The following is an 11,080-nucleotide window of genomic DNA, read 5'->3' on the forward strand; positions in this document are numbered from 1 at the left end:
AAGGCAGGGGATCCCTGCAGTGTTGGGAAAGAGAGAGAGATCAAGCCACAGCTGTAGAAATGCCGCATTTCTACTCCGGATTGGCCTGATGTAAACCGCGACATTACTGAAGCCACAACTGCGTTGTAAAGATTCATTTCAAAGATTTTCACAGAAGTCTTATACATTTTAGATTTTCAAAACCTCTATGTTTTTGTTTCTGTCTTTCTGTTCACCTCGATCTGTCCATTTGAGATGAGCCAAGTAGTGTGTGTGGGTGTTTGTGAGCTATTTTCTGATTGTCTGTTAATTTTGGAGGGAAATACACAATAGTATAGGCTACTGACCACAGACAAACATGCTTTGACTCATAGGCTATATTTTTTTATAATTTTATATAAAACCAACTGTATTAATGCATTCTTTCATACAGGTGAACAACGTCTGAGAGTCGTGAGAGAATACACAGAAATTTCACTGATTTGGACACTGATTTAACTCAAACTACCTTGATTATCTTCTCACAACACTGAGGTTATTCTATTCTGTTCAAGAAAATACAGGGCTTTTACGTAATCAAAACTACCCTCAGCAGAATTATTTCTATTCCATTCAGTTCTAGCCCATCATTCTGCTATGTTCTCCTCTTTCATCTTGTCCTTCATGTGGTTTCGTATTCATCATCAACCTTTTTCTCCTTCAAATCTGTCTTGCAAGAAGTAGAACTCTGCCCTGAAGGCAGCTCGTTTTTTGGCAGAATGTGAAGAGCCTTATCAGACCTCTTTCAAAATATGACAACTTCAAAAAGTTCCTATTTGGACACTGATTTAACTCAAACTACCTTGATTATCTTCTCACAACACTGAGGTTATTCTATTCTGTTCAAGAAAATACAGGGCTTTTACGTAATCAAAACTACCCTCAGCAGAATTATTTCTATTCCATTCAGTTCTAGCCCATCATTCTGCTATGTTCTCCTCTTTCATCTTGTCCTTCATGTGGTTTCGTATTCATCATCAGCCTTTTTCTCCTTCAAATCTGTCTTGCAAGAAGTAGAACTCTGCCCTGAAGGCAGCTCGTTTTTTGGCAGAATGTGAAGAGCCTTATCAGACCTCTTTCAAAATATGACAACTTCAAAAAGTTCCTCTCTCTCCCTCGCCTGTCTCTATTTAAATCCTCTCTTCTGTTGGACTCTTGTGTTGGGATTTTCACCCTCCTCTGCATTCTGGGCAGAGAACCACATGTTGTCATTGTTTTATTTGAATCGTGTTCATTTGGGTCATTCATCCATCTCAGATTAGTGCTGGACTGCTGCATGTAAGGGACACATTACTGCTGAAATGTGTCAGACACTGCCGAATAAAGGGCCACCTTCGAAATGTGCACTACCATTTTTATTTAAACAAAAATTTTTTTTTTTTAACTATTTTTCATTTTTAAAACCTATTTAATATTTTTGTTAAAATTGTTTATTTTGTTAATTAAAATGTTTTTTTTAATTAAAACAGTATTTTTATTATTATTATATTTTGTTAAAAATATTTAAAAAGTATTTAAAATAAATAAAAATATTAAAAGTTATTTTATTTTTGGTTTATTATTAAAATATTATTTATATTTTTAATAGTTTTTTATTGTATTTTTATTAAACTCATTAAAAGGTACATTTTTGTTTTCATATTTGATTAAAATAGCACTTTCTATTATTAAACATAGCTTTTAAATCTTTCATTATTTAGATTTTTCATATATGTTACACAGCATTTTTTTTTTTACATTTTTATTAAAATTAGTTACTATTGAAATATATTAAATATTTAATTTTCATATTTGATTAAAATAGCATTTTAAATATTTTTATTAAAATAGTCCTTTAAAAATAAGTTGTATTTATTAAAATTTTTATTAATCAAACTATATATATATATATATATATATATATATATATATATACTGTATATATATATATATATATTTGTTTGTATATATATTTCTTAATTGCATTTTTATATTTCATAGTCTGTAAAATAGTATGCAGTATGCAATGCTACATACATACATTCTGCAAATATAGTAGCAAAATTCCTTGTTAGTGTACTACCCCTTGTGAGCCAAAAAAAAAGAGAGAGAGTGAGAGAAACAGACCTGCTTTAATAGTGCCATTTGTAGCTGTAAAAGGAAAAGTGAGTGTGTTGATGAAATAAAGTGTGCCTGCCTGTGTGGGAACACATACCTGCGCTCAACAACCTTTTGCTTCCACTAAACCAAGCGTGAGCAAAGAGGATGTTGTGTAAGAATCCTTTCCGCCATATTAGACCAGAAACCGAACAGAAATGTGTGACGTGAAGTAACATTCATATGAAAATCGCGAAGCGTCAACAATGGAATATGTCAAGTTGATTCATTGTTTGCAATTGTTTCTGAAATGTTAGCATGACACGGTACCTGAATATATTATTTTTCCTCTTCCGTGATCTTCACAAAAGGGTTGTTATGGGAACCAACAAAATTTTTTCCTAAAGATCAGAGTCAAATTTTCCACTTCACGCCAGACTTACTTTATTACAATTTTGGGGTTACTTAATATACATTCAGGGTTGTGTTTGCAACCCCACAGAAATGAAAAAATCACAAATGATATCTGTTTAATATCTCAAGTGTTGCTCTTCAACTGCAAGGAGATTAAACAAAGAGCACATGGAGAGTTTCTTGCTTCTTAGATGTTTCTTCTAAAAATAACACTTGTAGAGTTGTGCTCAGATTTTTCAGGGTACCAGAGTCTGCAATAGAAAGTCAGAGATCTTACTATGGACTATTAATAACTGATTTGATCTCATTTTGTTTCCCAAAGAAATTTTAGGAGAAACATCGAAAATGAAAAGGATACTTAGGCCCAATCCCAATTCTATTTTATACCCCTTCCCCTTCCCCTCCGCCTACCCCTTCCCCTTGTCCCTTGAAACGGAGTGTCAAGGGGTAGGGGTGAAAATATTCCCCTAAGAATTGGGACACCACTACTATACGTCACACATCATCATACGTCGTCTAGCTCCTACAATACACACACATATACTGGTGTGCTGGTGTGCATTAGAGCCTTTAATTATCGTTCTATATTAATGCGCTGCTTACTGACACACACACACACACACACACACACACACACACACACATATATCGGAGATCGCGCAGCTCACACATCCAGGAGAAAAGAAACTTGTCAATGCTGCCCCACGACTTTTCTTACAAGTTTAAATACTGAATCGATACATTATATTTTCCAGCAACGAGAGGATAAAATCGCAAGGGGAAGGGCTAAGGGGTAGAATTGGGATTGGGCCTTAATCTCCATCACAGCTCCTGAGCTACAAAAGAGCAGCTTCTGAGCAGCATTTTCATGTTTTATTATTCATTTGATGCTGATTTTCTCACTCTGCGGGGAAAGAAACATAAATGAGATCTCTTTAACATCTCAGTTGCTGTTCTCCAGCTGCAAGGAGATTAAATGGAGAGCGCATGGAGAAATCAGGTCAAGTAGAAATAACACCTGTAGAGTTTCAGAAAAATCTTAAACTGTGCTCAGATCTGTCAAGGTTCCAGAGTCTGCAATATAAAGTCATAAATCTCACTATGAACTCATGAAAACAGATTTTCTGAAAAGTAATAGGAGAAACAGCTAAAATGAAGAGGGTTACTTGGAAGAAATCTCCATTAAATCTCCATGAAACATGAATGAAATCCTTTGAACTTTTCAGTTGTTGCTTTTCAACTGCAAGGAGAATAAATGCAAGGCAAATAGAGTTTAGAGTAAGTTTTCTGCTTCTTGAATGTTTCTCCTAAGAATAACACCTGTAGAGTGTCAGAAAAATCTTAAGATTTGTCAAGGTACCGAAGACAGAAATCTCACGATGAACTCGTTCTCATCAAATAATTTGATCAATTTTTAATTCTCCAAAGGAATGTAGGGAACAAAAACATTAATGAGATGTGTTTAATATCAAATGAGAAGCAACTGAGATGTTAACGATATCTCATCTATGTTTTTGTTATATAATCTATAGATTGAAATGAGATTAAATGGAGAGCAAATGAAGAATTCTGCAGAAGTTTCCAGATGTTTCTTTTAAAAAATGCCAGACTGTGCTCAGATTAGTCTTCAATCAAAAGTCAGAGATCTCACTATGAACTCATAAAAACCGATTTGATCTATTTTTGTTTCTCCACAAAGGACTTTTAGGAGAAACATCTAAACATCTAAAACAAAGTGGATACTTACATGAGATCTTCATGACATCTGAGCTACAAAAGAGCAGCTTCTGAGCAATAACATTTTCATATGATGTTATTAATTTGGTGCTCATTTTCATACTCTGCACTGCAGGGCACAAAAACACAGATGAGATCTCTTTAATATCTCAGTTCTTCTCAAACATTGTAATGAGATTAAATGGAGAGTTTACTTACTGTAAATCCTGCTTTTTAGACATTTCTCCTGAGATAAAGACTCACGTGTCAAGAGTTTCTGTAGACATCTCAGCAATGTCTCAAGCTGTCATATTTATCATTATGATCTTTTTCTCATGAGTGTGTCTTTTACTCAAACTGCGCGTCAACAATTTTATTTTTCCGGAGGACTTTTGAAACATAAAATAAAGCTGATTTCTTTCAGAGAACTTCATTAAGTCTCCTGAGCACTAAAAGAGCAACCTTTGAGCAATAAAATGCTCCTCAGGGGTGTTCAGTGGGCCAAGAGAAAGCCCAAGAGGAAATACTGACTTAAATTAAATGTAATTGTAGCCCTCAAATGTGAATAATCTGTGTAATTAAATAGAACTGGTGTTACATTTTGGCCAAAATAGAGATATTCAAACTGTAAGATGACCCTCAGGAAGATTTTATGAGAGTTTTTATGAGAAGGTGAAGGTGCAAGTGTGCACATTGACTCGTAGACTCACCCAAGTGCTCACTGTCCATTTCCACAGCAGCAAACCCACCAAAAATGGCCCAGTTCCTTCATTCCTTACTGTAAACAATGCAGGAAGCTTATCTGAAACGCACAGACACACTTTGAAGACATGCACACCGATCAAAAAGTACCTCCAGAGGAGGAGAATTTTAATAGAATATGTGAACAAGAGTTCATAGGTAATTTCCACAGTTTACATATCTGATTGTAACATACACAAAAAATATATGACATGCAGCCTTGTGCGAACTTGTTCAAGTAATGGATTCATGTTGAGGATCTGCTTTAAGACACCCTCTAAGCGTATTACACACAGAATTATGGGATGTCTGGGAATGGGGCTGTGAAATGTGCAATTATGCTTTCGCAGAACTTGTCAAGACGGTCACCTGTTAAGAGTAGGAGGAAGACTAATATATATATATATATATATATATATATATATATATATACAAACAGTATATGAGTGTTTCTTCATGCTGAAAGGAAGTGAGAGAGCATGATTTTTGAGAAAACGTCTTTTTGTCCTTGTTTTAGGAGATTCAAGGAACGTTGGACACCTTCTATGTATTTGTGAATAAAAGACTGAATTCTTGGACCATGATATATTTTTCATAGTAGGCTATCAATGTTTTTTTTATAGTCACACAGAATTATGGGATGTCTGGGAATGGGGCTGTGAAATGTGCAATTATGCTTTCGCAGAACTTGTCAAGACGGTCACCTGTTAAGAGTAGGAGGAAGACTAATATATATATATATATATATATATATATATATATATATACAAACAGTATATGAGTGTTTCTTCATGCTGAAAGGAAGTGAGAGAGCATGATTTTTGAGAAAACGTCTTTTTGTCCTTGTTTTAGGAGATTCGTCAAGGAACGTTGGACACCTTCTATGTATTTGTGAATAAAAGACTGAATTCTTGGACCATGATATATTTTTCATAGTAGGCTATCAATGTTTTTTTTATAGTTTTTTTTTATAGACACTTCAATTGAATTTTTTCTCAAAGGAGCAGTCCTTCAGGTTAAATTTTCTGTCAAAGCATGAATGTACGTTCAAACTGGCTTCATTTTAATCCCAAAATTCCGTTTTCAAGGGATCCCCAAGTTAATTTAACTCCAAAATAAATATTCAGTCACCGTTTACTTACCCATTACCTTCAACCAAAACGTGATCGACGTTCCACAGAGGTTTTGGAATAAACTACTGAATGTGAACAAATCCCTTAAGAAATCAGCCGGCAGGCATACTGCTATAAAGCAAATTTTACTCTCATAAAATTTTAGTAGTTTCACAAGAGTTACTTTAGTCGTCATATTTGAAGGTCAACGACAAACCAAAACAGCGTTTGAACTGCAAGTCCATTGACTGTCCAATAGATGTCAGAATACACCAAGACTTCGCATTGTACCCAATTCAAAATCAGTCAAAATCAACATTAAAAGCATAGCTCACCTCAACATCATTCTGTTAACGTTTACTCACCATCACGTCGTTACAGGCCCGTATGACTTTCTTTATTTTTCGGAATACAAAAGGATAAATTCTGTAGAACGTCTTACAATGAATGCTGACTGAAAATGTCACGTCCACAAAATCACAATGAAAGCAGTCCTTATGACTATATTTCATGTTTTCAAAAGTCATACGATAGCTTTGTTTGTGCCTCGAGAACCGGTTTAGTCCTACCTATAATTCACACAGCGTCTTCACGACATGGCTGCAGCATCAACAAAACTACAGTGAGACTAAATTTTATGCCTTCTTTCTTTGCGTGAACATTTGGGCGGCGTTATGCAAATCTTCCCACATAGTGAGGTAGGTATGTGGGGGCGTGTTAGAACGAGCCGTTTTAGGTAGGTGTGGCTGACTCTGAACTTTTATAAAGAATATCTCTTTGGATTTGAGACTTAAGTCTGTGCAACTTTACAGATCTTCTTTATGCACCAAGAGCTTGTAACACTCCAAAGAGAAAGGAAAAATTGAAATCGCATCATATGACCCCTTTAAAGAGTGATTCATGCAAGATTCGACTCAAACGAATCATTCATTCACGAATTAGTCGTGAGAAATCAGCCAGAATTCTAATGTAATTAAATTTAGGAACTGTTGGTTTCTGACAGAATCAATATTGATAAAAATATTGATATTCACCTGAATATCGCCTGAATGTGAAGCCTTTATTATTGCGATTTTGTCATTTTTTTGTCATTTTTTCAGCCACTTAATTGTTATTGAACGGAAAAGATATTCTTAAACATTTTTCCTTCAGTTTTGATGTCATGTTTTGTGAGATTAATTTTGTTTTACGTTTTTTGTAACAATGTATAGAATAATATAACTAACTAATTTAAAAAATAACCACCTGAGACGCTCAGCACCCTTAACGTTAAGGACCCTTGGCAAGCGCCGTGTGGGGTTTTAACGCTTTTCAATAACGATTCTTTTCAAACAGTATATGTTTGGTTGTTTCAAAGACACCATTCAACTTTTGTTGTTAGTTCATATTTGTCCATATTTTTTCCATACATTGTAGAGATACAAAGTGACATTTGATTTCTGTTGATGGCTATACTCTATTGTTTATGTTCTTAGTGGCCTGAAATGTAATACGCAATGAGGTTTAATGGGTAAGGTTAAGGGATTTTTCAAATCTGTAATCTAACAGTAATTGCTAGTCATAACTTGCCTCAGAACACCAAATTCTCTGTTGTTGAAACGGAATTGACTTCAAAGGATGGAGAAACAGATAACTGGCACAATGTTGTAACAGGTTCAGAAATGTTCTTAAAAGTGTTTTATTGGCATACATATCTTTATAACTTCCTGTTCTTGGGCTGCGCTTGATCTCACGTGATGGTCTGTAAATAGACCTTCAGTACGGTGTAAATCAAGAGTCTAATCTGTGGTATCAATGAATAGCCGTTGACCTTGGCCATTTGTTTCAAGTCGATTGCCCCCCTTTGACTATACTGGCTACTTTTCCACCCTGTTTACTGCAAGCGTTCTTTATGTTCAGAGCTCTTGAACCTGTATAAGAGAAGCTTTATGCGAGTTAATTTGTGGAATGGATGTGGGTTGCGTTGGGTTGGTGAAAAGAACTTGTGGGTGTGAATTATATAAATAGTGACTCTCTTCCAGGTAATAGAAGGGTCTGTTTCAGCAGTTCAGGAAGCTTGATGTGTTGTAAGTGTGCAAAAATGACATGCAATCAGAATGATCCACATTGTGAGCTTTACCTGGTTTTTAATGGTAACTGGTTTTCACCACAGGCTTTGACATGAGTCTGTCAGTTGGCTTTTGTGTTGATGTCTAGATTAAGCTGAGTTGACATGTATTGATGTTGTCTTGAAAACACCTTGGAAACACCTCATACATTTCCCTCAGAATCTGTTTTCAGAAAATGTCCCTTGGTAGAGTTAAAGGAATAGTTCAGCCAAAAATGAAAATTTGCAAAGATTTACTCACCCTTGGGCCTTGCAGTATTTAGATAAGTTAGTTTCTTCATCTGTACATATTTGGAGAAATGTAGTATTACATCACTTGCTCACCAATGGATCCTCTGCAGTGAATGGGTGCCGTCAGAACGAGACGTTCGCTATTCATAATACTGCTTTCTCTATTGAAAGAGGTATCTAGCCCGAATCAGGAGAGAAATACGCACTGATTAAGGACTGTTTGCAAGCAAAAGGAGTTCTAAACATTTTGATGTGAGAGGACAACAGGCGATGGACTTTTTCACTGCAGGAAGTGTTGTTATGAGTTATGGACTCATATTTTGGCCAGAAGTGATGGTTTAAGGTTAAAACACCTCAATTATGAATTTGTTTCTTACAAACATGCAGCTTTTCACTTCACAAGATGTTAATTGATGGACTGGAGTGGTGTGGATTATTGGGATGTTTTTATCAGCTGTTTGGGACTCTCATTCTGACGGCACCCATTCACTGCAGAGGATCCATTGGTGAGCAAGTGATGTAATGCTAAATTTGTCCAAATCTGTTCTGATCTTAAATGGCCTGAGGGTGAATAAATGTTCAGGAAATTTTCATTTTTGAGTGAACTATTCCTTTAAGACTACATTTCCCAAAATGCATTGCTGTGGTGGTTACATTGGAATGCTGGTAGCGGTACCTTAAAAGTCTTGGAAGGGGTCATTTTTAATTATGTAACGACTTCTTAACCTATGTTTCTGACACTAACCACATTTTTTTTAAATGTGGAAGCGAACAGAATGGATTTCGCATTCAGAAAATTTCCTCAAGAGATTTGCTCTGATAGCAGGCCTCAGCGGGGATAATTTTGCCTGCGTGTGTAGCTCAGGAAAAGGCCCTTTTTGGCCTGGAGTAAATGGCTTGCTCACTGGGATCAACTCTTGTGTTGTTTGGCTGTCAAATCAGTTGCAATATTCTGGCTGAAGCTCCTTTAAAAACATCCTGGTTGCATAATGGCCGTGTTCTGAAATTTGATGTTTTTCAAAAAATATTATCCAAACATGCCAATTCTAAAATCCAACATTATCTGTTTAGTAACCAATGTGATGTCATTTAGTAAACTTCAACTTAAAGTAGGAATGCAACGATACCATTTTTCAGATCCGATCCAGAAAATTCTGAGTGTCGACCAATTCCGATCCAATCTGATACCAGCGCAGTTTTTTTTAAATCAATGTAGAATTTCTATACTTCTGTGTGTTGACCTGATCGTCACTCGTTTGTGTGTTAAACACAATCTACTAAATATAGACAACTTCATTTTAATGAAAAATAGCATGAATAAATATATCATAATCTGTCACAAAAAATACTACTATAAACTATGTTAGTGGATAATTTAGCAGCAAAAGTTATTCTAGAAAAATCTCGAGTGCACAATTTTATAAAATCTAAACATTTATTGAAATAACATTTAGTGGGGAACAAATAAAAGTGAATAAGTGTAGGACTAAATCTGGTAAAATGTTACACATTGCTCTTTGTATTGTAAAATACATTAATGAAAACAAGTAAATGTATTTATTTATAAATATAAACTATAAAATTAAAATACATTTCTTTTAAATGTATAGCACAGTATTGGAGGCAGCAACATGTGATAGATAGGAGTCCTATCTAGTGTTGTCACGGTACCAAAATTTCAGTATTCGGTACCAATACCAGTGAAAATCCATGGTTCTCGGTACCAAAGCAAAACACAAAAACATGCTAATTGAACAACATTATTTTTATTAATAACGTTAAACAAAAATTAAATGTACAAAACCAATGACATTCTTTATACTTATTTAAAATTGTTTCAAGTTTTTCCACAAGTAATAAAAGTATGAAAAAAGTAAACAAGTTTCACCCAAAAGTTTAGTCATATTTCTGCTGCCACTGAAAAACATCTGTAAACTGTTGTCTGTTTTAGGGTTTGCTGATGTTTCAGGATCTTCCTCAGTCTGCAGCTGTAAAAGGAAAATATAATATACTTAAGTAAAGCAATGGGCTGAGTCTGACCAAATGCAACATAAGATCATTGACACCAGCTAAAATATAACTTTTCAGTAAATAACAAACCTCAGCTTTAATAATAAATTTAGATAAGATTACATATATTAAGTGTATATCAAATAGATGCAAACTGTAGTTTAAAACACTTTACAATAAGATTTTATTTGTTAGATAACATGACCTAACAATAAACAATAGTTATATGGCAATTATTCTTCTTAGGGTTAATTTCAAAGTTCAATCTGTTAAAATGATTTAATGAACAATGAATGATCAAAAATATATTGTTCACTCACTGTAAGATGTTACTAGATCTAACATTGTACAGTAAAGTCTATATAGGAGATACAATTTGATTGTACTTTTATTTAATCCAAACTGTGTTCATATTTAATTTTAAAGGGCTTTTAAAACCTGCTAGAGATATTCAGCCAAGAATTACAACTAACTAAAAAAAAAAAAAACTTTTTCTGACGGACTTATATGACATAAACACTGTTAACCATACATTTGTACTTTCTCTAACATGCTTATTTTGGTTACACAGTTCATTTAAAAGCCTCTGGTGTGTAAAAATAGTAAATACCATTATGTCCTCCTGTTTTTTACAGTAATAAAAGTTATAGGAGCA

This window comes from Sinocyclocheilus grahami, unplaced genomic scaffold (assembly GCF_001515645.1).
Source record: "Sinocyclocheilus grahami isolate Dianchi unplaced genomic scaffold, SAMN03320097.WGS_v1.1 scaffold87.1, whole genome shotgun sequence".
Classification (NCBI taxonomy): domain Eukaryota; kingdom Metazoa; phylum Chordata; class Actinopteri; order Cypriniformes; family Cyprinidae; genus Sinocyclocheilus; species Sinocyclocheilus grahami.